Source organism: Takifugu rubripes, chromosome 4 (genome assembly GCF_901000725.2).
Source record: "Takifugu rubripes chromosome 4, fTakRub1.2, whole genome shotgun sequence".
Lineage (NCBI taxonomy): Eukaryota > Metazoa > Chordata > Actinopteri > Tetraodontiformes > Tetraodontidae > Takifugu > Takifugu rubripes.
The window spans coordinates 2644338-2668241 of NC_042288.1; the positions used below are offsets into that span (position 1 = coordinate 2644338).

A 23904-nucleotide genomic window follows, 5' to 3' on the forward strand; every position below is an offset into this window, starting at 1 on the left:
GAGCCGCAGGGCCACTGGGAGCGCATGGCAGGCATGGCTGAACGGAGTTGAAGCAGGATACTTGGCTAAAAAGAAACAAGGGTGAGAAAGGCAAAAGCTAGGACAAGGAGGAAAGTTCTTAGTCATCTGATTTAGCCAAACATTACCACAATGTTGACGACTTGATCTGGTGAAAAGTGCTGGTAGCTGGTTTTCATAATACACAGGTAGTTGAGATAAGGCCGAGTTGAACTTCAGGTGACTGTGAGGGACGGAACAGAAAGCAGGTCAGCCTGTTCACCTGGGAACCCAGTGACAGTCCTCTTAGCTACCACTGCATGCATAAAGTAAATATATACCCCTTTAAAAGTTACTTACTAACTAGAATTCAGGCAACCTTAATCATAAGCATTGCCCACAATGATTTCTCAAGTTTAGTCAGATATTTCCATCATCTAATAGCTGTCCTGTGTTTCGGAGGGGGCAGGAGCCGTATTGGTTATTAGCGTAAAACTAAATTGGCTGAATAAGTGATGATACTTACTGTATTCAATGAAAATTATAATTAAAACAATTTGGATGCCATGCTAGTGCCAGTCTGTATAATCCGTCTCAAACAGAATTCACTACTAAATGTAAAAAATGTCTTTAGGGTTTCCCAAAGACCACCCATGCACAGGTAAATGCAGAAATGAATACAGGCACCACGCACAGTGAATTAAACTTCATCTAGCATTTGATAAAATAAACATTCCAATGGTTCAGTTCTAACCGAGAAAAAAAAGGATGTCTAGTGCAGCCATCACACTAACCTTTCAGGGGGACAGCTAACTAGAGAGGAGAGACTATGCCAACTAGCTGTGGCAGAGGTCACTGCAACTTTAAGGACTAATAACACAAAAAAGAAATTCACCAAAATAATTATATACAAAGCTACAAACCCAAACCACAAAAAATAAAGAAACGCTACATAAGTTTAGTAAAACCTCCACACCATTGCTGTACTAACCTTCTTCCCCCAAAACCCAACAGGCCAGGATCTAGCTAAACACAACCAAACCCCCGTTCTCTAGGCCAAAAAGGATTGTCTAAATAAGAAACTAAGAAAGGCAAACGAAAACTAAGAGCCAAGGCAGGACAACCAGGGGTGCAACACCAGGCAAACTGGGGGGTTTGCTGTAGCTTGCATGCATCAATTTCATGTAGCTGATGGCAGCTAATCAGAAGGAGGCCACATGCTGGACTGGAGTGATCACTACCACACAGGGACACCACAGCTTTGCCAGAGAAGAAAGAATGTGAATAACCCAAAATTCAAAATTCATGTAAACCGGACACACAGAGTTATTAACCATCCGGTTACACTATATATCTACAATGCATGCAAAAGAGATGTGTGTAAGTGTGTGGGCTGTGTGGTGTGTTTGTATGTGGGCATAGTTAAAGAGGGGGCAAGGATGGCGACTTATCTCCAAAATAGCGGCATGTCCAGAGACAGCACAAAAAGGCAGATGATTTCATGGATCTTCAGGATGGTGGAGAAACCCATGACACATAAATTTGAGAAAGGATATGTAGAATTACTAGTTCACCATAACAAAAGATGGCAATGAGAAATAATTTTATCTCATCTGTCTCATCTATCTGTTAATATCAACACAGTCAATAAACTTAAAAAACACAAAACTTCAGGTACGAGAGTCAGAAGTCTGGCACATCACTTGAATCTTTGTTGGTAAAAAACCTTACAATAACTTATTTCTGCCCAGATGAAAGCCTCTTATTTGTATATCCCTTTGAGAGCAAAACGTTGGCAGGGCAAGTGTGGGATACGGTAGTCAGCTGGATGAGAGAAAACCTAACACATGTTTCTCTCATGTAATTCTGAAGAGTCACAGAAATGATGACTGAATCAAGAAGGTGTTCTGGGACCTCTTCCTACTGCCTACTACCTTCGCCATGTGCCACCTCATCAGTGGTGTAGACAAGATGAGACATTGCCAGTAGTAGTGGGTCTGACCTCCTGCTGAAAGGTGTGTGGCTTTTTTCCCCTCCCTCTCACACGTCACCACATTGACAATGTCATCATAACACCTTCTACATACCTTCTAACGCTGCGAGGTAAACATTGGACAGCACAGATGTCAGCGTGTGGTGATTGCCAGTGTTATTGTTTCATACTTTGCCATTTTGTTCCTTTTGCAAAATTTTCAAGCTCAGCACAGATTGAACAATGTCCGTGTGTTAATTAAGCAAAGGGGGATGGAATTCGTAGCTAATCTGGAAAGATGAATTTAATTTGACTATTGTATTTATTGCTCCAGTGGTTAGGTGAAGGAGTATCAGGTATTATATTCAACCTTCACAAAGTATCAAAAAACTGAGAATATATTGGCATTATAAGGCAATAGTGTCATCTTGTATTATGTTCAGTGTGTATTGGGACAAAAATTGCCATGGCTCATTCGGCATTGTCAACGGGGCTTAAAAATAGTGGAAAATATGGGTGGCACAGCTGGCAGGATGGAGGCGCTCAGGGAGTTTTCCAGTGCTGAGTGATTGGTAAAAATTATTGGTTAAAAAGCTTCATACATCTACACACTGTTGGTATATAAACATTTCCCGACTGATGGGATTTCACGAGCATGACGTACCAGACATATACCCTTCCATTAAAGATTGTGTAACTACACATTTGATTTGGTTGAGTGATTGATTTGAAACAGAGGAGAAATATCTCTGCCCTTTCAGTCTCTGTGGAACATGACAGGCATGTACATCATCGTCATTAGGTGATATAAGAGACACCTTTAATGCCACAGGCGAGGTGAGGCGAGCCACTAATTTCCTGGTTTACTTGCAGGGTCATTCGCCCTGGCACGAATTGCTACGACAACCTCTGCACAGTGCCAACCCAGGACAATGCAAGAATTAAATGCAGTGTGAAAGGGGCTTTTGTGACATCACAGGGCATCTGCAGAACCCCTGGAGGCATACTTTCAATGATGCTCCAGGGTTTGGATTTGAACCGAGGTTACAGGGTCCTCTGGTAGATGTTAAGTGATTTATGGCACCTTGTTGAGTAAGGCTTTTGTTTCCAGTGTAGGCCTTTCATTGTTCGGACCATGTGTCGAGATCCCAACATCCTCCCACTGTTATTGTTGTGCTTATTACAAGCAGGCACAGCCTGAACCCAAAGCACAAAAGCAGGAGCTCAAATGAAAGCACGAACAGGTGGAGAACATAAGGAAGAAACTGGCTTTTCAATGGTTTGTGATCTGTGGTGATAGGATGATTATCTAGTAAAGCAGGTCTGCAGGTAAAGTGACAGCCCATCCTGGATGAGACACAGAGAGGCAGGGAGAGTGAAACACGAGGAAGAAACCTTAACAGTAATTCTGAGTTGACAAGCATCCTACTTTCTGTGGTCTGAGGATCCCTGGACAGCGAACCCTAAAACCGAATGGGGGAATGGAGTGGATACCAGGAAAAGTATGGCAGGTAGTCCACCCACACTCCTGTTATTGCTGCCAGTGTGTCTGCCACATGTCTTTCAGGCCTTGAGTCGCGGTTATAAAAACATAGAACTCTTGAGAAAATCTTGATGACTTTTAGTTGTGCAGAAGATTGCTCTTTCACAAATCCCACACTAGATGTAGCATTGCAATCAGGTCTGTGACCTGTTGGGCATATTATTTACTGCACTCTTGGCTTCGGCAAGAATTGAGGGTACTCTGATCTGAGCACCTTTACAGACTCTGATTGCAATCCCCATTAGTTTATTATCTATTTGAAATTATTTAAATGTGCCTGATGCAGCACCTGCACGTGAAAGTTGCATTTTCACCAAATCAGTCAGTAGTGCCTTCTCAATCACCCCCCCACCCCCAGGGTGTATGTGTGTTTTGTATATGAATGTGAGTGGAGTCATGGATGGGCACCTGCACGAGGAAGTCGTAGATTTTCTAATGTCACTCTCAATCTCAATCTAGTTGGTGCATTTTTCTGTGTCTTTTTGTCATTTAAAACTTACATCGGGTGGGACAAAAATGATCCTAAGGAAACTAATGTTCATTTATGTAAATGGGAACTTTTCTAATTTTAAAAAAACCTTTATTAAAAATATACTTTGTTTTTTGTAATGTTGGGGGTCACTTTAGGAAAAGTAATTGAATTTTAAGTCCTAAAAAATGTTAATCACGTACAAATACTTGGACAGGATGGATTTATACTGATTCATACTGAAACCTGGCGTACACTCAAATTCAGAAAACACAAAATCCACAAAGCACAAAAAACTCATATGTATGAAATAGTATGTACGCCTGAATCTGAGCATATTTAATTTATGCATCCCAAGCAGCATGGAATTGATACGCATGTCAGAGTACTAGTCTCCTCCCTCACCCTCAAATAAATATGCACATTAGTACCAACAGGGCCTGCAGGTGGGCTTCTCCTGCATGGTCAGATAATGGATCCAAGCCATTTTTGGCATGCCATCCTCTGGTATATATAAATAATAAATGGTAAGAAGCACCTGGTATCCACAGGAGGAGAAAAGGCTATTAACACGTGGCAACTAACGAATCCCATTGTGTCAGTGGAAGTTTCAACGACCTGCATAGGGGTGGAGCGACCAACAACCAGGTGACTGAAGCTCCAAATGTGTTAATGGCTCCCGAAGAGTAGGGACAGTCAGTTAGAACTGATGAAGAGGTGAAACATCTTCATGGAACTCATACAGTCCAGTTGCTGTGATTCAACTACCAGAATTACTCTGACCTGAATGACTGAGAACCTTCACAGACATAACGTTCTGACAGACAGCAATAATACAATAAATGCATTCAATAAGTAAATTCTGTGTGCCAATGTCCCACCTGCCATTACAAAATGGCTCACCTTCCCAAGGCTATAGATCAACATGCCCTCAGTCCAGTCCAGGCAGGAGTTATATTTCAAAATAAAACACGAAGTCACAAGATGAAACTTGACTACCTGTTTTATTTTGAAATATAACTCTCCTCTCATTTCAGGTCACTTGCTCTTCCCTCGTGTGTCCTGTCTTCCCTGATTCCGGATTTTCCCACCTCTTTCCTGCTACTCTCAAGTCTCCTTAGTCTTCCCTAGTGCTGTGCCAGTGTTTTTTCCCCCCACTGTGCACCATAGCCATTTTCAAGACCTTGTCTTTGTGCCACAGCTAAGTTCGTTCATGCTATTGTTTGTTTCGCTTTGAGTGACTTTTTCTTTTTTCTTGGTAGAGTGAGATTATCTTGGGAGTTCAAAAGAGTTTAAGAGTTTCAAAGTGTTCAGTAAACCCTAACAAAAGACAATTCTTTTTATGATTTTATTTTCATGGCCTCCTTCAACCCCTCCTTCAGGAGTGCTTTTGCTTTGCTTAATTTTAATAGATTCTTTTCTCCAGCAGGAGTGACTTTTTTAAGGTCTTACGCCCTGTTTTTGTTTTCACTCTGCCAAAATGCAATTTTAAGGTGTTAATTGATCTTAGACTTGCTTAGAGTTCCAGCCTGACACAGATTTTCCTCTTGACGACTAATTGAGTGCATGAGTGGACATAAATGTGCCTCTGCTCTCAGTCAGTATGGGAGTAGGTGAGAGGAGTCGGCAGGCAGGTTTTCAGTGGGTGGCAATGGACACTTAGGGGTCAAATAAACAGAAATGACCTCACAAAAATAAAATCTGTTTCCCTTTGAGAATTTTACATATCAGTAACATGGATTACACACTGTTGAAAATGAAGGCAGCTGTTCTTGTTGGACGCAGAATTATAGACATGCTCAACGCCGGGGGGGTCATTTTTGGGACTATTCAATGATTTACTTGCCATCCCATACCATGCTAGCTTCTAGCCTGTTGGGATCATGCATTTGTGCATCACATATGATCTGTATATTGACTGAGCGAAAATGCTTCCTATTGCCATAAATAAATTCACCTTTTGATGTGCCTTAATAGCAATGTGTGTACAGTCGATAGCTCTGATTACAAATTAGAAAAGCCAGCTCTCACTGTAATGACCCCATGGGTTGGAAACAGAGTGCGGTCATCACCTGTATAGGCACAGGTAGGGCATGGCCGTGTCACGCTCCAAGTATGGCCACAGCTCTGTGCATAGTTAATGAGGACTGTCCCAAAGATCCTAAAATGGTTGATGAGCCAGCAGTTGTCAATAGCCAAAAGGTCAACACAAGACAACACAAGGCTTCAAATACATAGATTAACAAAAGTAATAGCAGAACAAACTAAGTCTCATTTTAAGAACTGTTATATATGCGTAAGAAAAAGTGTGTGATTTTTTGGATAAGATCTGCCATGAATCTGTGTAAACTAATGTTGCTTCTTGAGAACTGTTTGTTACATATGCACGGTTAGAGGTGGATAGTGCGCTGGATCATTTTCTTTATCAACAATAGTGGTGAGAGAGTATATGAATTACATATTGAATTTATCGAGATGAGAGCAATGATGTCACGGAGCTGAGAATGATGTCACAGCCGAGTTGTCAGCATTCCAGTTTGTTAAGCATGTGCTACCTACACAAGAGGGAATCACTTTGCTGACCAGGGGCCTCTTTCATAAAGCAGGTTTAACAAACTCTTGGTCAAAACCTGAACTCTAGGTTGTCCAACTCTGAGCTGTCAAACTCAGAGTTTTGATTTCATAACAGAAGTTAAGAGATTGGTTGCTCTCTGCTATTTCACTTTGAAAATACCCCCCAATTCATGTAAACCTTTATAGGGAGGGAGGAGGCAGGCTTGCAAACACACTGGAGGGGAGTGCGTGAAATCTGCTCTACTCCAAATGAAATACACTTTTAGGCCCTCATATAGCAAATTTCTAATTCCTTCCACCTAAAATAATTAGGTTGTGTGTATGCATGCAAAGATATACATAGATATGGTCTGTGTTATTGTTTATGTGTCTTATATTATGTGTGTGTTAGTCTGCCACTCGGTGTACCAATGAGTGAGACTGGGACAGTGCAACCCCACCACACCTGTGACAAAGCTAGACAGAATACCCAATGGCCCCCGCAGGATAGAGCTGACAAAGGGCCAAAGAACCCTGGGTGTGTGCACAAGATCTGATCAGCTATATCAGATTGGTCTATACTTCACATATGATGTAAGGCCCTTATGTCTTGAATCACCAATGCGAGACGTCAAAAACGTCATTGTTATTTTAAAACTGTTACGGATGTGGGACAGGTGAAAACATAAACGCCACAACAGCGTTATAAACAAATTCAAACCAATATGACATCATCATTTTTGCTACTTAGAAACAAACCAAAATAGACAGGTGTTATTGGTTTAAAGTGTTGGGTTTTTTGGAATGTGGCATTTAAGTTTCAGAATCAGAAGAATCAGAAGAAGGTTTATTGCCATTGTACATGTAATACACAGTATTACACAAACTAGGAATTTGTCGTGGTGTGCCGCTGCGACATTCAACATAACATTAGACATCAACACCACACTAGAATAAGATAAATAAAATAAAATAAGACTTATATACAGTATTTACATAAATAGTGAGTGGTGAGAAATAGTGCAGGTCCATGAGGAGTAGTGTATTGTTTATGAGTCCGGCTGGCTGCTGTACATGGTGCTTAAGTGATAAGTCACTTGGTGTTCAGCAGCCTGATGGCAGAGGGGAAGAAGCTGTTAGTGTAGCGGGAGGTTCTGGTCCGAATGGACCGTAGTCTCCTGCCTGAGGGGAGGGGGGAAAACAGTCCGTGACCAGGGTGGGAAGGGTCGGCCGTGATCCGACCTGCACACCTCCGGGTCCTGGAGATATACAGGTCCCGGATGGATGGGAGCCTGCAGCCGATCACCTTCTCGGCAGCGCGCACGACGCGCTGCAGCCTCAGTCTGTCCCTGACGGTGGCACCAGCAAACCACACGGTGATGGAGGAGGTGAGGATGGACTCGATGATGGCCGTATAAAACTGCGCCAACATCCTGGGAGGCAGATTGAGCTTCCTCAGCTTCCGTAGGAAGAACATCCTTTGCTGGGCCTTCTTGATGAGGGAGCTGATGGTTGGCTCCCACTTAAGGTCCCGGGTGATGGTGGTGCCCAGGAAGCGGAAGGAGTCCGTGATGGTGACGGGGGAGTCCATAAGGGCAAGGGGGGGCAAAGGGGCTGTAACTTTCCTGAAGTCCACAATCATCTCCACTGTCTTCTGAGCGTTCAGCTGCAGGTTGTTGTGTCCGCACCAGGACACCAGACGAGCCACCTCCCTCCTGTAGGCAGTCTCATCGCCATTGGAGATGAGACCGATGAGGGTGGTGTCATCCGCAAACTTGATCAGTTTGACAGACTGGTGGCTTGAGGTGCAGCAGTTTGTGTACAGGGAGAAGAGGAGGGGGGAAAGTACACAGCCCTGGGATGATCCGGTGCTGATGGTGACGGAGTCGGAGACAGTCTTCCCCAGCCGCACATACTGCCTCCGATCCGTCAGGAAGTGAGTGATCCACCTGCAGAGGGAGTCAGGCACACTAAGCTGGGACAGCTTGTCCTGTAGCAGAGCGGGGCGGATGGTATTGAATGCAGAGCTGAAGTCCACGAACAGGATCCTCGCGTAGGTTCCCGGGGAGTCCAGATGCTGCAGGGTGGAGTGAAGGGCCAGGTTGACCGCGTCGTCCACAGATCTGTTGGCTCTGTAGGCGAACTGCAGTGGATCCAGGAGGGGGGTGGTGATGGACTTGAGGTGTGGCAGGATCAGGCGCTCTAAGGACTTCATGACTACAGAGGTGAGCGCCACAGGTCTGTAGTCGTTAAGCCCAGTTTTGAAGTTTTTTAAACATTAAATAAGTTTGAGTTAAACAAACATGTCATTGACATAGCGTTTTAAGTACACTTGTACAAAAAAGTAATTTAATTGCATTAAGTGAAGCTGTTGCTCCCATTAGTTCTACTTTTAATTACATTTTGTTCAAATTCAACGCAGCTCCTGCTATTCTCCAAGGCCCTCTAGTGGTCACTGATATGTAACCTTTTCATCTAAATCAATTTGGGGCAAAAATTGTCAAACGCCCAGAAAGCAAGTAAACACACATAAACGTAATGTTAGATGGTTAGAGCGTTGTCCTAATAATGCCAAAGTCATGGGTTCAACCCCCATACTGGCCATCAATACTCTCTCTTTACACACTCAACATCTTCTGTCTCATGCATTTTGCTTCTATTTGGAACTTTTCACATTTTTCTTATACTAAATATTCTTGTTGCGATATAATATCTTGCTTTTCTTTCAAGCTTGAAGAAAGTCGCTCAGACAACTTTTGGTCATCCACAGACCTTTAACTTCTGACATGGTGGCTTTAACCTCCAAACAAAACGCAAGTTGTCAGATGTGAATATGCCATAAAATCCATTTTCATCCAGATTTGGAGCTGTCTTAAAGCTGCCTTGTTTATAGATGACTTTCAGGAATGATAGTGAGAGTGTCGGATGAGACCGTTCATCATCATCATCATCATGATCAACAAAAACACAGGAGCTCACCAGGACTCAAACTTCTCTTCTCCAGACATAAGAGCCTGAGATCAATGAGAATAAAATTAGACTATACTTTCAAGGGTCATTTTGCTCTTTAATATTGAACCAGTTTCGTTTTTACAATTGTAGGCCCCAATCTTTTTTGTAAGCCAATTATCGAGACAAATTCACTCTTAACGCACCTCAGAGCAAAGAATAATCTTATATGACATAAATTGTCAGGAATGGGGACAGAAAACGCCCCAATATCCTTATGTTTGTACCCCCAGCTTTGAAGAATGTGGCAAAAAGACATTATATCCAAAAATGACTAGAGCTATCTTCTGTCTTCGGCCAATAATAATGCCAAGGTCATGGGTTCAACCCCCATACGGGCCACGAAAGCTCTCTATTTACACAGTCAACATCTTCTGTCTCAAGCATTTTGCTTCTATTTGGAACTTTTCACATTTTTCTTATACTAAATATTCTTGTTGCAATATAATATCTTGCTTTTCTTTCAAGCTTGAAGAAAGTCGCTCTGGCTACTTTTCGTCATCCACAGGTCTTTGACCTCTGACATGGTGGCTTTAAATTCCAAACAAAACACAAGCGGTCAGATGTGAATATGCCAGAAAATCCATTTTCATCCAGATTTGGAGCTGTTTGAAAGCTGCCTTGTTTATAGATGACTTTCAGGAATGATAGTGAGAGTGTCGGACGAGACCGTTCATCATCATCATTATCATTATTATCAAAAACACAGGAGCTCACCAGGACTCAAACTTCTCTTCTCCAGACATAAGAGCCTGAGATCAATGACAATAAAATCAGACTATACTTTCAAGGGTCATTTCTTTAGTTTATAATTGAGAAATTGGTTTCTTAAAAGTTTGGTCTCTCTGCCCATGATGATGAGCTGAGATGTTTTCCTTCACAGCAGAAAACTGGTGGGAAGATTCTATTTCTTCACCACTGTTGATGACTGTTCAGAGTTTCATGGAGACTTTGATGAAGGAGACATGAGCTGAGTGGTCAGCATGCTTAAAAGAGAAAAAAAAGAAATGTTTTATGTCTTCTCTTAACACTGCTCTCAAATCACCACTGGTGAGTGGGCTTTAAAATAATGTGGTTTCAGTGCTAGCAGAGTCTGGCAACATCTTGTACGAATTCCAGAGATCTTTGGAGCAGTGTGAAACTACAGCTCTTCATTTGTACCATGACCAAGGGGGTCAGCAGCAGCAGCAGGTGGTCTTGTTTTGTACTGGATATCTTTATTTAAACTCAGAAGTTCTGATAGAAATATTTAAAACAAGGATGTTCAATATCAGCTTTTAGCAGAGCTGCTATTTTCCATCTTTACGAGATGTTGATGACTTCCACCTTAACTCTGAGCAAAGGTCTGATCAGCTTCATCTGCGAGGATGTCAAGGAGCTGTCGAGACCTGTCCACTCCGTTGTGTTTACCTGTCTGAGAAGCTCTCCTCTAAACTTTTATCGACACCAATTGGTGATCTCTTTTTGTTGCGATAGCTGCAGACAAGAGTACAGGAGCTGTTTGACTGGTCTTTAACACAGATCCTGACACACAAACCACAACTCAACTGTCATCATAAGGGATGGCAATGGACCCATAAAACTAGGCAACTTACAAGTTATTGTTGGACAAAACCTGATTTTGGGAACACTCAGTGAGCAGGGTTAATATCAGTCCTTTCACACTACTCGGTTTGTCTGTTTGGACCCATGGCGAACCATAAAGCAAGAGGATATACAAGAAGATGGAATGGTGGTGGTCTTGGGACTCTTTCTCATGGGCAAATCCCCAACTAAATAAAGAAAAAACTTTGGAGAAAATCCAGAGACAACACGAGTGTGCTTATATTTATTTATGCATCTTTCCTTGTTCATCGCTCAGCTTGCTTCTTGATTGGCTACATTTTGTTTTACTTCACAATTGCTGGGGACGTGACTCTGACTATTGAACCAGTTTCGTTTTCACAATTGTAGGCCCCAGTCTTTTTTGTAAGCCTATTATCGAGACAAATTCACTCTTAACGCACCTCAGAGCAAAGAATAATCTTATATGACATAAAATGTCAGGAAGGGGGACAATGGGGACAGAAAACGCCCCAATATCCTTATGTTTGTACCCACAGCTTTTAAGAATGTGGCAAAAACACATTATATCCACAAATGACTAGACCTCTTTCTGTCTATGGCCGGTTAGCTCAGATGGTTAGAGCGTGGTGCTAATAACGCCAAGGTCATGGGTTCAAACCCCATACTGGCCACGAAGGCTCGCTATTTGCACAGTCAACATCTTCTGTCTCAAGCATTTTGCTTTTATTGGAACTTTTCACATTTTTCTTATACTAAATATTCTTGTTGCAATATAATATCTTGCTTTTCTTTCAAGCTTGAAGAAAGTCGCTTTGACTACTTTTCGTCATCCACAGGTCTTTGACCTCTGACATGGTGGCTTTAAATTCCAAACAAAACACAAGCGGTCAGATGTGAATATGCCAGAAAATCCATTTTCATCCAGATTTGGAGCTGTTTGAAAGCTGCCTTGTTTATAGATGACTTTCAGGAATGATAGTGAGCGTGTCGGACGAGACCGTTCATCATCATCATTATCATTATTATCAAAAACACAGGAGCTCACCAGGACTCAAACTTCTCTTCTCCAGACATAAGAGCCTGAGATCAATGACAATAAAATCAGACTATACTTTCAAGGGTCATTTCTTTAGTTTATAATTGAGAAATTGGTTTCTTAAAAGTTTGGTCTCTCTGCCCATGATGATGAGCTGAGATGTTTTCCTTCACAGCAGAAAACTGGTGGGAAGATTCTATTTCTTCACCACTGTTGATGACTGTTCAGAGTTTCATGGAGACTTTGATGAAGGAGACATGAGCTGAGTGGTCAGCATGCTTAAAAGAGAAAAAAAAGAAATGTTTTATGTCTTCTCTTAACACTGCTCTCAAATCACCACTGGTGAGTGGGCTTTAAAATAATGTGGTTTCAGTGCTAGCAGAGTCTGGCAACATCTTGTACGAATTCCAGAGATCTTTGGAGCAGTGTGAAACTACAGCTCTTCATTTGTACCATGACCAAGGGGGTCAGCAGCAGCAGCAGGTGGTCTTGTTTTGTACTGGATATCTTTATTTAAACTCAGAAGTTCTGATAGAAATATTTAAAACAAGGATGTTCAATATCAGCTTTTAGCAGAGCTGCTATTTTCCATCTTTACGAGATGTTGATGACTTCCACCTTAACTCTGAGCAAAGGTCTGATCAGCTTCATCTGCGAGGATGTCAAGGAGCTGTCGAGACCTGTCCACTCCGTTGTGTTTACCTGTCTGAGAAGCTCTCCTCTAAACTTTTATCGACACCAATTGGTGATCTCTTTTTGTTGCGATAGCTGCAGACAAGAGTACAGGAGCTGTTTGACTGGTCTTTAACACAGATCCTGACACACAAACCACAACTCAACTGTCATCATAAGGGATGGCAATGGACCCATAAAACTAGGCAACTTACAAGTTATTGTTGGACAAAACCTGATTTTGGGAACACTCAGTGAGCAGGGTTAATATCAGTCCTTTCACACTACTCGGTTTGTCTGTTTGGACCCATGGCGAACCATAAAGCAAGAGGATATACAAGAAGATGGAATGGTGGTGGTCTTGGGACTCTTTCTCATGGGCAAATCCCCAACTAAATAAAGAAAAAACTTTGGAGAAAATCCAGAGACAACACGAGTGTGCTTATATTTATTTATGCATCTTTCCTTGTTCATCGCTCAGCTTGCTTCTTGATTGGCTACATTTTGTTTTACTTCACAATTGCTGGGGACGTGACTCTGACTATTGAACCAGTTTCGTTTTCACAATTGTAGGCCCCAGTCTTTTTTGTAAGCCTATTATCGAGACAAATTCACTCTTAACGCACCTCAGAGCAAAGAATAATCTTATATGACATAAAATGTCAGGAAGGGGGACAATGGGGACAGAAAACGCCCCAATATCCTTATGTTTGTATCCACAGCTTTTAAGAATGTGGCAAAAACACATTATATCCACAAATGACTAGACCTCTTTCTGTCTTTGGCCGGTTAGCTCAGATGGTTAGAGCGTGGTGCTAATAACGCCAAGGTCATGGGTTCAAACCCCATACTGGCCACGAAGGCTCGCTATTTGCACAGTCAACATCTTCTGTCTCAAGCATTTTGCTTTTATTGGAACTTTTCACATTTTTCTTATACTAAATATTCTTGTTGCAATATAATATCTTGCTTTTCTTTCAAGCTTGAAGAAAGTCGCTTTGACTACTTTTCGTCATCCACAGGTCTTTGACCTCTGACATGGTGGCTTTAAATTCCAAACAAAACACAAGCGGTCAGATGTGAATATGCCAGAAAATCCATTTTCATCCAGATTTGGAGCTGTTTGAAAGCTGCCTTGTTTATAGATGACTTTCAGGAATGATAGTGAGCGTGTCGGACGAGACCGTTCATCATCATCATTATCATTATTATCAAAAACACAGGAGCTCACCAGGACTCAAACTTCTCTTCTCCAGACATAAGAGCCTGAGATCAATGACAATAAAATCAGACTATACTTTCAAGGGTCATTTCTTTAGTTTATAATTGAGAAATTGGTTTCTTAAAAGTTTGGTCTCTCTGCCCATGATAATGAGCTGAGATGTTTTCCTTCACAGCAGAAAACTGGTGGGAAGATTCTATTTCTTCACCACTGTTGATGACTGTTCAGAGTTTCATGGAGACTTTGATGAAGGGGACATGAGCTGAGTGGTGAGACATTATATCCACAAATGACTAGACCTCTGTCTGTCTTTGGCCGGTTAGCTCAGATGGTTAGAGCGTGGTGCTAATAACGCCAAGGTCATGGGTTCAAACCCCATACTGGCCACGAAGGCTCGCTATTTGCACAGTCAGCATCTTCTGTCTCAAGCATTTTGCTTTTATTGGAACTTTTCACATTTTTCTTATACTAAATATTCTTGTTGCAATATAATATCTTGCTTTTCTTTCAAGCTTGAAGAAAGTCGCTTTGACTACTTTTCGTCATCCACAGGTCTTTGACCTCTGACATGGTGGCTTTAAATTCCAAACAAAACACAAGCGGTCAGATGTGAATATGCCAGAAAATCCATTTTCATCCAGATTTGGAGCTGTTTGAAAGCTGCCTTGTTTATAGATGACTTTCAGGAATGATAGTGAGAGTGTCGGACGAGACCGTTCATCATCATCATTATCATTATTATCAAAAACACAGGAGCTCACCAGGACTCAAACTTCTCTTCTCCAGACATAAGAGCCTGAGATCAATGACAATAAAATCAGACTATACTTTCAAGGGTCATTTCTTTAGTTTATAATTGAGAAATTGGTTTCTTAAAAGTTTGGTCTCTCTGCCCATGATGATGAGCTGAGATGTTTTCCTTCGCAGCAGAAAACTGGTGGGAAGATTCTATTTCTTCACCACTGTTGATGACTGTTCAGAGTTTCATGGAGACTTTGATGAAGGAGACATGAGCTGAGTGGTCAGCATGCTTAAAAGAGAAAAAAAAAGAAATGTTTTATGTCTTCTCTTAACACTGCTCTCAAATCACCACTGGTGAGTGGGCTTTAAAATAATGTGGTTTCAGTGCTAGCAGAGTCTGGCAACATCTTGTACGAATTCCAGAGATCTTTGGAGCAGTGTGAAACTACAGCTCTTCATTTGTACCATGACCAAGGGGGTCAGCAGCAGCAGCAGGTGGTCTTGTTTTGTACTGGATATCTTTATTTAAACTCAGAAGTTCTGATAGAAATATTTAAAACAAGGATGTTCAATATCAGCTTTTAGCAGAGCTGCTATTTTCCATCTTTACGAGATGTTGATGACTTCCACCTTAACTCTGAGCAAAGGTCTGATCAGCTTCATCTGCGAGGATGTCAAGGAGCTGTCGAGACCTGTCCACTCCGTTGTGTTTACCTGTCTGAGAAGCTCTCCTCTAAACTTTTATCGACACCAATTGGTGATCTCTTTTTGTTGCGATAGCTGCAGACAAGAGTACAGGAGCTGTTTGACTGGTCTTTAACACAGATCCTGACACACAAACCACAACTCAACTGTCATCATAAGGGATGGCAATGGACCCATAAAACTAGGCAACTTACAAGTTATTGTTGGACAAAACCTGATTTTGGGAACACTCAGTGAGCAGGGTTAATATCAGTCCTTTCACACTACTCGGTTTGTCTGTTTGGACCCATGGCGAACCATAAAGCAAGAGGATATACAAGAAGATGGAATGGTGGTGGTCTTGGGACTCTTTCTCATGGGCAAATCCCCAACTAAATAAAGAAAAAACTTTGGAGAAAATCCAGAGACAACACGAGTGTGCTTATATTTATTTATGCATCTTTCCTTGTTCATCGCTCAGCTTGCTTCTTGATTGGCTACATTTTGTTTTACTTCACAATTGCTGGGGACGTGACTCTGACTATTGAACCAGTTTCGTTTTCACAATTGTAGGCCCCAGTCTTTTTTGTAAGCCTATTATCGAGACAAATTCACTCTTAACGCACCTCAGAGCAAAGAATAATCTTATATGACATAAAATGTCAGGAAGGGGGACAATGGGGACAGAAAACGCCCCAATATCCTTATGTTTGTACCCACAGCTTTTAAGAATGTGGCAAAAACACATTATATCCACAAATGACTAGACCTCTTTCTGTCTATGGCCGGTTAGCTCAGATGGTTAGAGCGTGGTGCTAATAACGCCAAGGTCATGGGTTCAAACCCCATACTGGCCACGAAGGCTCGCTATTTGCACAGTCAACATCTTCTGTCTCAAGCATTTTGCTTTTATTGGAACTTTTCACATTTTTCTTATACTAAATATTCTTGTTGCAATATAATATCTTGCTTTTCTTTCAAGCTTGAAGAAAGTCGCTTTGACTACTTTTCGTCATCCACAGGTCTTTGACCTCTGACATGGTGGCTTTAAATTCCAAACAAAACACAAGCGGTCAGATGTGAATATGCCAGAAAATCCATTTTCATCCAGATTTGGAGCTGTTTGAAAGCTGCCTTGTTTATAGATGACTTTCAGGAATGATAGTGAGAGTGTCGGACGAGACCGTTCATCATCATCATTATCATTATTATCAAAAACACAGGAGCTCACCAGGACTCAAACTTCTCTTCTCCAGACATAAGAGCCTGAGATCAATGACAATAAAATCAGACTATACTTTCAAGGGTCATTTCTTTAGTTTATAATTGAGAAATTGGTTTCTTAAAAGTTTGGTCTCTCTGCCCATGATGATGAGCTGAGATGTTTTCCTTCGCAGCAGAAAACTGGTGGGAAGATTCTATTTCTTCACCACTGTTGATGACTGTTCAGAGTTTCATGGAGACTTTGATGAAGGAGACATGAGCTGAGTGGTCAGCATGCTTAAAAGAGAAAAAAAAAGAAATGATTTATGTCTTCTCTTAACACTGCTCTCAAATCACCACTGGTGAGTGGGCTTTAAAATAATGTGGTTTCAGTGCTAGCAGAGTCTGGCAACATCTTGTACGAATTCCAGAGATCTTTGGAGCAGTGTGAAACTACAGCTCTTCATTTGTACCATGACCAAGGGGGTCAGCAGCAGCAGCAGGTGGTCTTGTTTTGTACTGGATATCTTTATTTAAACTCAGAAGTTCTGATAGAAATATTTAAAACAAGGATGTTCAATATCAGCTTTTAGCAGAGCTGCTATTTTCCATCTTTACGAGATGTTGATGACTTCCACCTTAACTCTGAGCAAAGGTCTGATCAGCTTCATCTGCGAGGATGTCAAGGAGCTGTCGAGACCTGTCCACTCCGTTGTGTTTACCTGTCTGAGAAGCTCTCCTCTAAACTTTTATCGACACCAATTGGTGATCTCTTTTTGTTGCGATAGCTGCAGACAAGAGTACAGGAGCTGTTTGACTGGTCTTTAACACAGATCCTGACACACAAACCACAACTCAACTGTCATCATAAGGGATGGCAATGGACCCATAAAACTAGGCAACTTACAAGTTATTGTTGGACAAAACCTGATTTTGGGAACACTCAGTGAGCAGGGTTAATATCAGTCCTTTCACACTACTCGGTTTGTCAGTTTGGACCCATGGCGAACCATAAAGCAAGAGGATATACAAGAAGATGGAATGGTGGTGGTCTTGGGACTCTTTCTCATGGGCAAATCCCCAACTAAATAAAGAAAAAACTTTGGAGAAAATCCAGAGACAACACGAGTGTGCTTATATTTATTTATGCATCTTTCCTTGTTCATCGCTCAGCTTGCTTCTTGATTGGCTACATTTTGTTTTACTTCACAATTGCTGGGGACGTGACTCTGACTATTGATCCAGTTTCGTTTTCACAATTGTAGGCCCCAGTCTTTTTTGTAAGCCTATTATCGAGACAAATTCACTCTTAACGCACCTCAGAGCAAAGAATAATCTTATATGACATAAAATGTCAGGAAGGGGGACAATGGGGACAGAAAACGCCCCAATATCCTTATGTTTGTACCCACAGCTTTTAAGAATGTGGCAAAAACACATTATATCCACAAATGACTAGACCTCTTTCTGTCTTTGGCCGCTTAGCTCAGATGGTTAGAGCGTGGTGCTAATAACGCCAAGGTCATGGGTTCAAACCCCATACTGGCCACGAAGGCTCGCTATTTGCACAGTCAACATCTTCTGTCTCAAGCATTTTGCTTTTATTGGAACTTTTCACATTTTTCTTATACTAAATATTCTTGTTGCAATATAATATCTTGCTTTTCTTTCAAGCTTGAAGAAAGTCGCTTTGACTACTTTTCGTCATCCACAGGTCTTTGACCTCTGACATGGTGGCTTTAAATTCCAAACAAAACACAAGCGGTCAGATGTGAATATGCCAGAAAATCCATTTTCATCCAGATTTGGAGCTGTTTGAAAGCTGCCTTGTTTATAGATGACTTTCAGGAATGATAGTGAGCGTGTCGGACGAGACCGTTCATCATCATCATTATCATTATTATCAAAAACACAGGAGCTCACCAGGACTCAAACTTCTCTTCTCCAGACATAAGAGCCTGAGATCAATGACAATAAAATCAGACTATACTTTCAAGGGTCATTTCTTTAGTTTATAATTGAGAAATTGGTTTCTTAAAAGTTTGGTCTCTCTGCCCATGATGATGAGCTGAGATGTTTTCCTTCACAGCAGAAAACTGGTGGGAAGATTCTATTTCTTCACCACTGTTGATGACTGTTCAGAGTTTCATGGAGACTTTGATGAAGGAGACATGAGCTGAGTGGTCAGCATGCTTAAAAGAGAAAAAAAAAGAAATGATTTATGTCTTCTCTTAACACTGCTCTCAAATCACCACTGGTGAGTGGGCTTTAAAATAATGTGGTTTCAGTGCTAGCAGAGTCTGGCAACATCTTGTACGAATTCCAGAGATCTTTGGAGCAGTGTGAAACTACAGCTCTTCATTTGTACCATGACCAAGGGGGTCAGCAGCAGCAGCAGGTGGTCTTGTTTTGTACTGGATATCTTTATTTAAACTCAGAAGTTCTGATAGAAATATTTAAAACAAGGATGTTCAATATCAGCTTTTAGCAGAGCTGCTATTTTCCATCTTTACGAGATGTTGATGACTTCCACCTTAACTCTGAGCAAAGGTCTGATCAGCTTCATCTGCGAGGATGTCAAGGAGCTGTCGAGACCTGTCCACTCCGTTGTGTTTACCTGTCTGAGAAGCTCTCCTCTAAACTTTTATCGACACCAATTGGTGATCTCTTTTTGTTGCGATAGCTGCAGACAAGAGTACAGGAGCTGTTTGACTGGTCTTTAACACAGATCCTGACACACAAACCACAACTCAACTGTCATCATAAGGGATGGCAATGGACCCATAAAACTAGGCAACTTACAAGTTATTGTTGGACAAAACCTGATTTTGGGAACACTCAGTGAGCAGGGTTAATATCAGTCCTTTCACACTACTCGGTTTGTCATGTTTGGACCCATGGCGAACCATAAAGCAAGAGGATATACAAGAAGATGGAATGGTGGTGGTCTTGGGACTCTTTCTCATGGGCAAATCCCCAACTAAATAAAGAAAAAACTTTGGAGAAAATCCAGAGACAACACGAGTGTGCTTATATTTATTTATGCATCTTTCCTTGTTCATCGCTCAGCTTGCTTCTTGATTGGCTACATTTTGTTTTACTTCACAATTGCTGGGGACGTGACTCTGACTATTGAACCAGTTTCGTTTTCACAATTGTAGGCCCCAGTCTTTTTTGTAAGCCTATTATCGAGACAAATTCACTCTTAACGCACCTCAGAGCAAAGAATAATCTTATATGACATAAAATGTCAGGAAGGGGGACAATGGGGACAGAAAACGCCCCAATATCCTTATGTTTGTACCCACAGCTTTTAAGAATGTGGCAAAAACACATTATATCCACAAATGACTAGACCTCTTTCTGTCTTTGGCCGGTTAGCTCAGATGGTTAGAGCGTGGTGCTAATAACGCCAAGGTCATGGGTTCAAACCCCATACTGGCCACGAAGGCTCGCTATTTGCACAGTCAACATCTTCTGTCTCAAGCATTTTGCTTTTATTGGAACTTTTCACATTTTTCTTATACTAAATATTCTTGTTGCAATATAATATCTTGCTTTTCTTTCAAGCTTGAAGAAAGTCGCTTTGACTACTTTTCGTCATCCACAGGTCTTTGACCTCTGACATGGTGGCTTTAAATTCCAAACAAAACACAAGCGGTCAGATGTGAATATGCCAGAAAATCCATTTTCATCCAGATTTGGAGCTGTTTGAAAGCTGCCTTGTTTATAGATGACTTTCAGGAATGATAGTGAGAGTGTCGGACGAGACCGTTCATCATCATCATTATCATTATTATCAAAAACACAGGAGCTCACCAGGACTCAAACTTCTCTTCTCCAGACATAAGAGCCTGAGATCAATGACAATAAAATCAGACTATACTTTCAAGGGTCATTTCTTTAGTTTATAATTGAGAAATTGGTTTCTTAAAAGTTTGGTCTCTCTGCCCATGATGATGAGCTGAGATGTTTTCCTTCACAGCAGAAAACTGGTGGGAAGATTCTATTTCTTCACCACTGTTGATGACTGTTCAGAGTTTCATGGAGACTTTGATGAAGGAGACATGAGCTGAGTGGTCAGCATGCTTAAAAGAGAAAAAAAAAAGAAATGATTTATGTCTTCTCTTAACACTGCTCTCAAATCACCACTGGTGAGTGGGCTTTAAAATAATGTGGTTTCAGTGCTAGCAGAGTCTGGCAACATCTTGTACGAATTCCAGAGATCTTTGGAGCAGTGTGAAACTACAGCTCTTCATTTGTACCATGACCAAGGGGGTCAGCAGCAGCAGCAGGTGGTCTTGTTTTGTACTGGATATCTTTATTTAAACTCAGAAGTTCTGATAGAAATATTTAAAACAAGGATGTTCAATATCAGCTTTTAGCAGAGCTGCTATTTTCCATCTTTACGAGATGTTGATGACTTCCACCTTAACTCTGAGCAAAGGTCTGATCAGCTTCATCTGCGAGGATGTCAAGGAGCTGTCGAGACCTGTCCACTCCGTTGTGTTTACCTGTCTGAGAAGCTCTCCTCTAAACTTTTATCGACACCAATTGGTGATCTCTTTTTGTTGCGATAGCTGCAGACAAGAGTACAGGAGCTGTTTGACTGGTCTTTAACACAGATCCTGACACACAAACCACAACTCAACTGTCATCATAAGGGATGGCAATGGACCCATAAAACTAGGCAACTTACAAGTTATTGTTGGACAAAACCTGATTTTGGGAACACTCAGTGAGCAGGGTTAATATCAGTCCTTTCACACTACTCGGTTTGTCTGTTTGGACCCATGGCGAACCATAAAGCAAGAGGATATACAAGAAGATGGAATGGTGGTGGTCTTGGGACTCTTTCTCATGGGCAAATCCCCAACTAAATAAAGAAAAAACTTTGGAGAAAATCCAGAGACAACACGAGTGTGCTTATATTTATTTATGCATCTTTCCTTGTTCATCGCTCAGCTTGCTTCTTGATTGGCTACATTTTGTTTTACTTCACAATTGCTGGGGACGTGACTCTGACTATTGAACCAGTTTCGTTTTCACAATTGTAGGCCCCAGTCTTTTTTGTAAGCCTATTATCGAGACAAATTCACTCTTAACGCACCTCAGAGCAAAGAATAATCTTATATGACATAAAATGTCAGGAAGGGGGACAATGGGGACAGAAAACGCCCCAATATCCTTATGTTTGTACCCACAGCTTTTAAGAATGTGGCAAAAACACATTATATCCACAAATGACTAGACCTCTTTCTGTCTTTGGCCGGTTAGCTCAGATGGTTAGAGCGTGGTGCTAATAACGCCAAGGTCATGGGTTCAAACCCCATACTGGCCACGAAGGCTCGCTATTTGCACAGTCAACATCTTCTGTCTCAAGCATTTTGCTTTTATTGGAACTTTTCACATTTTTCTTATACTAAATATTCTTGTTGCAATATAATATCTTGCTTTTCTTTCAAGCTTGAAGAAAGTCGCTTTGACTACTTTTCGTCATCCACAGGTCTTTGACCTCTGACATGGTGGCTTTAAATTCCAAACAAAACACAAGCGGTCAGATGTGAATATGCCAGAAAATCCATTTTCATCCAGATTTGGAGCTGTTTGAAAGCTGCCTTGTTTATAGATGACTTTCAGGAATGATAGTGAGCGTGTCGGACGAGACCGTTCATCATCATCATTATCATTATTATCAAAAACACAGGAGCTCACCAGGACTCAAACTTCTCTTCTCCAGACATAAGAGCCTGAGATCAATGACAATAAAATCAGACTATACTTTCAAGGGTCATTTCTTTAGTTTATAATTGAGAAATTGGTTTCTTAAAAGTTTGGTCTCTCTGCCCATGATGATGAGCTGAGATGTTTTCCTTCACAGCAGAAAACTGGTGGGAAGATTCTATTTCTTCACCACTGTTGATGACTGTTCAGAGTTTCATGGAGACTTTGATGAAGGAGACATGAGCTGAGTGGTCAGCATGCTTAAAAGAGAAAAAAAAAGAAATGATTTATGTCTTCTCTTAACACTGCTCTCAAATCACCACTGGTGAGTGGGCTTTAAAATAATGTGGTTTCAGTGCTAGCAGAGTCTGGCAACATCTTGTACGAATTCCAGAGATCTTTGGAGCAGTGTGAAACTACAGCTCTTCATTTGTACCATGACCAAGGGGGTCAGCAGCAGCAGCAGGTGGTCTTGTTTTGTACTGGATATCTTTATTTAAACTCAGAAGTTCTGATAGAAATATTTAAAACAAGGATGTTCAATATCAGCTTTTAGCAGAGCTGCTATTTTCCATCTTTACGAGATGTTGATGACTTCCACCTTAACTCTGAGCAAAGGTCTGATCAGCTTCATCTGCGAGGATGTCAAGGAGCTGTCGAGACCTGTCCACTCCGTTGTGTTTACCTGTCTGAGAAGCTCTCCTCTAAACTTTTATCGACACCGATTGGTGATCTCTTTTTGTTGCGATAGCTGCAGACAAGAGTACAGGAGCTGTTTGACTGGTCTTTAACACAGATCCTGACACACAAACCACAACTCAACTGTCATCATAAGGGATGGCAATGGACCCATAAAACTAGGCAACTTACAAGTTATTGTTGGACAAAACCTGATTTTGGGAACACTCAGTGAGCGGCGTTAATATCAGTTCTTTCACACTACTCGGTTTGTCTGTTTGGACCCATGGCGAACCATAAAGCAAGAGGATATACAAGAAGATGGAATGGTGGTGGTCTTGGGACTCTTTCTCATGGGCAAATCCCCAACTAAATAAAGAAAAAACTTTGGAGAAAATCCAGAGACAACACGAGTGTGCTTATATTTATTTATGCATCTTTCCTTGTTCATCGCTCGGCTTGCTTCTTGATTGGCTACATTTTGTTTTACTTCACAATTGCTGGGGACGTGACTCTGACTATTGAACCAGTTTCGTTTTCACAATTGTAGGCCCCAGTCTTTTTTGTAAGCCTATTATCCAGACAAATTCACTCTTAACGCACCTCAGAGCAAAGAATAATCTTATATGACATAAAATGTCAGGAAGGGGGACAATGGGGACAGAAAACGCCCCAATATCCTTATGTTTGTACCCACAGCTTTTAAGAATGTGGCAAAAACACATTATATCCACAAATGACTAGACCTCTTTCTGTCTTTGGCCGGTTAGCTCAGATGGTTAGAGCGTGGTGCTAATAACGCCAAGGTCATGGGTTCAAACCCCATACTGGCCAA

At 41.4% G+C, this 23904-nt stretch overlaps 16 non-coding genes across 16 annotated transcripts; all 16 read left to right on the plus strand.

Annotated features, from left to right (window-relative positions):
• Positions 1-10317: 10317 nt before the first annotated feature.
• LOC115249715 (small nucleolar RNA U3) lies at positions 10318-10522 on the plus strand. The gene has a single exon (XR_003888397.1). It is a non-coding gene; the product is annotated as a small nucleolar RNA U3 (small nucleolar RNA).
• Positions 10523-11706: 1184 nt separating this feature from the next.
• On the plus strand, positions 11707-11780 carry trnai-aau (transfer RNA isoleucine (anticodon AAU)). Its single transcript has one exon. It is a non-coding gene; the product is annotated as a tRNA-Ile (tRNA).
• Positions 11781-12211: 431 nt separating this feature from the next.
• Positions 12212-12416, plus strand: LOC115249726 (small nucleolar RNA U3). The gene has a single exon (XR_003888408.1). It is a non-coding gene; the product is annotated as a small nucleolar RNA U3 (small nucleolar RNA).
• Positions 12417-13600: 1184 nt separating this feature from the next.
• Positions 13601-13674, plus strand: trnai-aau (transfer RNA isoleucine (anticodon AAU)). The gene has a single exon. It is a non-coding gene; the product is annotated as a tRNA-Ile (tRNA).
• Positions 13675-14105: 431 nt separating this feature from the next.
• LOC115249729 (small nucleolar RNA U3) lies at positions 14106-14310 on the plus strand. The gene has a single exon (XR_003888411.1). It is a non-coding gene; the product is annotated as a small nucleolar RNA U3 (small nucleolar RNA).
• A 42-nt stretch (positions 14311-14352) lies between these two features.
• trnai-aau (transfer RNA isoleucine (anticodon AAU)) lies at positions 14353-14426 on the plus strand. Its single transcript has one exon. It is a non-coding gene; the product is annotated as a tRNA-Ile (tRNA).
• Positions 14427-14857: 431 nt separating this feature from the next.
• Positions 14858-15062, plus strand: LOC115249722 (small nucleolar RNA U3). Its single transcript, XR_003888404.1, has one exon. It is a non-coding gene; the product is annotated as a small nucleolar RNA U3 (small nucleolar RNA).
• Positions 15063-16247: 1185 nt separating this feature from the next.
• trnai-aau (transfer RNA isoleucine (anticodon AAU)) lies at positions 16248-16321 on the plus strand. Its single transcript has one exon. It is a non-coding gene; the product is annotated as a tRNA-Ile (tRNA).
• Positions 16322-16752: 431 nt separating this feature from the next.
• Positions 16753-16957, plus strand: LOC115249723 (small nucleolar RNA U3). The gene has a single exon (XR_003888405.1). It is a non-coding gene; the product is annotated as a small nucleolar RNA U3 (small nucleolar RNA).
• A 1185-nt stretch (positions 16958-18142) lies between these two features.
• trnai-aau (transfer RNA isoleucine (anticodon AAU)) lies at positions 18143-18216 on the plus strand. The gene has a single exon. It is a non-coding gene; the product is annotated as a tRNA-Ile (tRNA).
• Positions 18217-18647: 431 nt separating this feature from the next.
• LOC115249732 (small nucleolar RNA U3) lies at positions 18648-18852 on the plus strand. Its single transcript, XR_003888414.1, has one exon. It is a non-coding gene; the product is annotated as a small nucleolar RNA U3 (small nucleolar RNA).
• Positions 18853-20038: 1186 nt separating this feature from the next.
• trnai-aau (transfer RNA isoleucine (anticodon AAU)) lies at positions 20039-20112 on the plus strand. Its single transcript has one exon. It is a non-coding gene; the product is annotated as a tRNA-Ile (tRNA).
• Positions 20113-20543: 431 nt separating this feature from the next.
• On the plus strand, positions 20544-20748 carry LOC115249733 (small nucleolar RNA U3). The gene has a single exon (XR_003888415.1). It is a non-coding gene; the product is annotated as a small nucleolar RNA U3 (small nucleolar RNA).
• Positions 20749-21934: 1186 nt separating this feature from the next.
• On the plus strand, positions 21935-22008 carry trnai-aau (transfer RNA isoleucine (anticodon AAU)). The gene has a single exon. It is a non-coding gene; the product is annotated as a tRNA-Ile (tRNA).
• A 431-nt stretch (positions 22009-22439) lies between these two features.
• LOC115249734 (small nucleolar RNA U3) lies at positions 22440-22644 on the plus strand. The gene has a single exon (XR_003888416.1). It is a non-coding gene; the product is annotated as a small nucleolar RNA U3 (small nucleolar RNA).
• Positions 22645-23829: 1185 nt separating this feature from the next.
• On the plus strand, positions 23830-23903 carry trnai-aau (transfer RNA isoleucine (anticodon AAU)). Its single transcript has one exon. It is a non-coding gene; the product is annotated as a tRNA-Ile (tRNA).
• Position 23904: the final 1 nt, after the last annotated feature.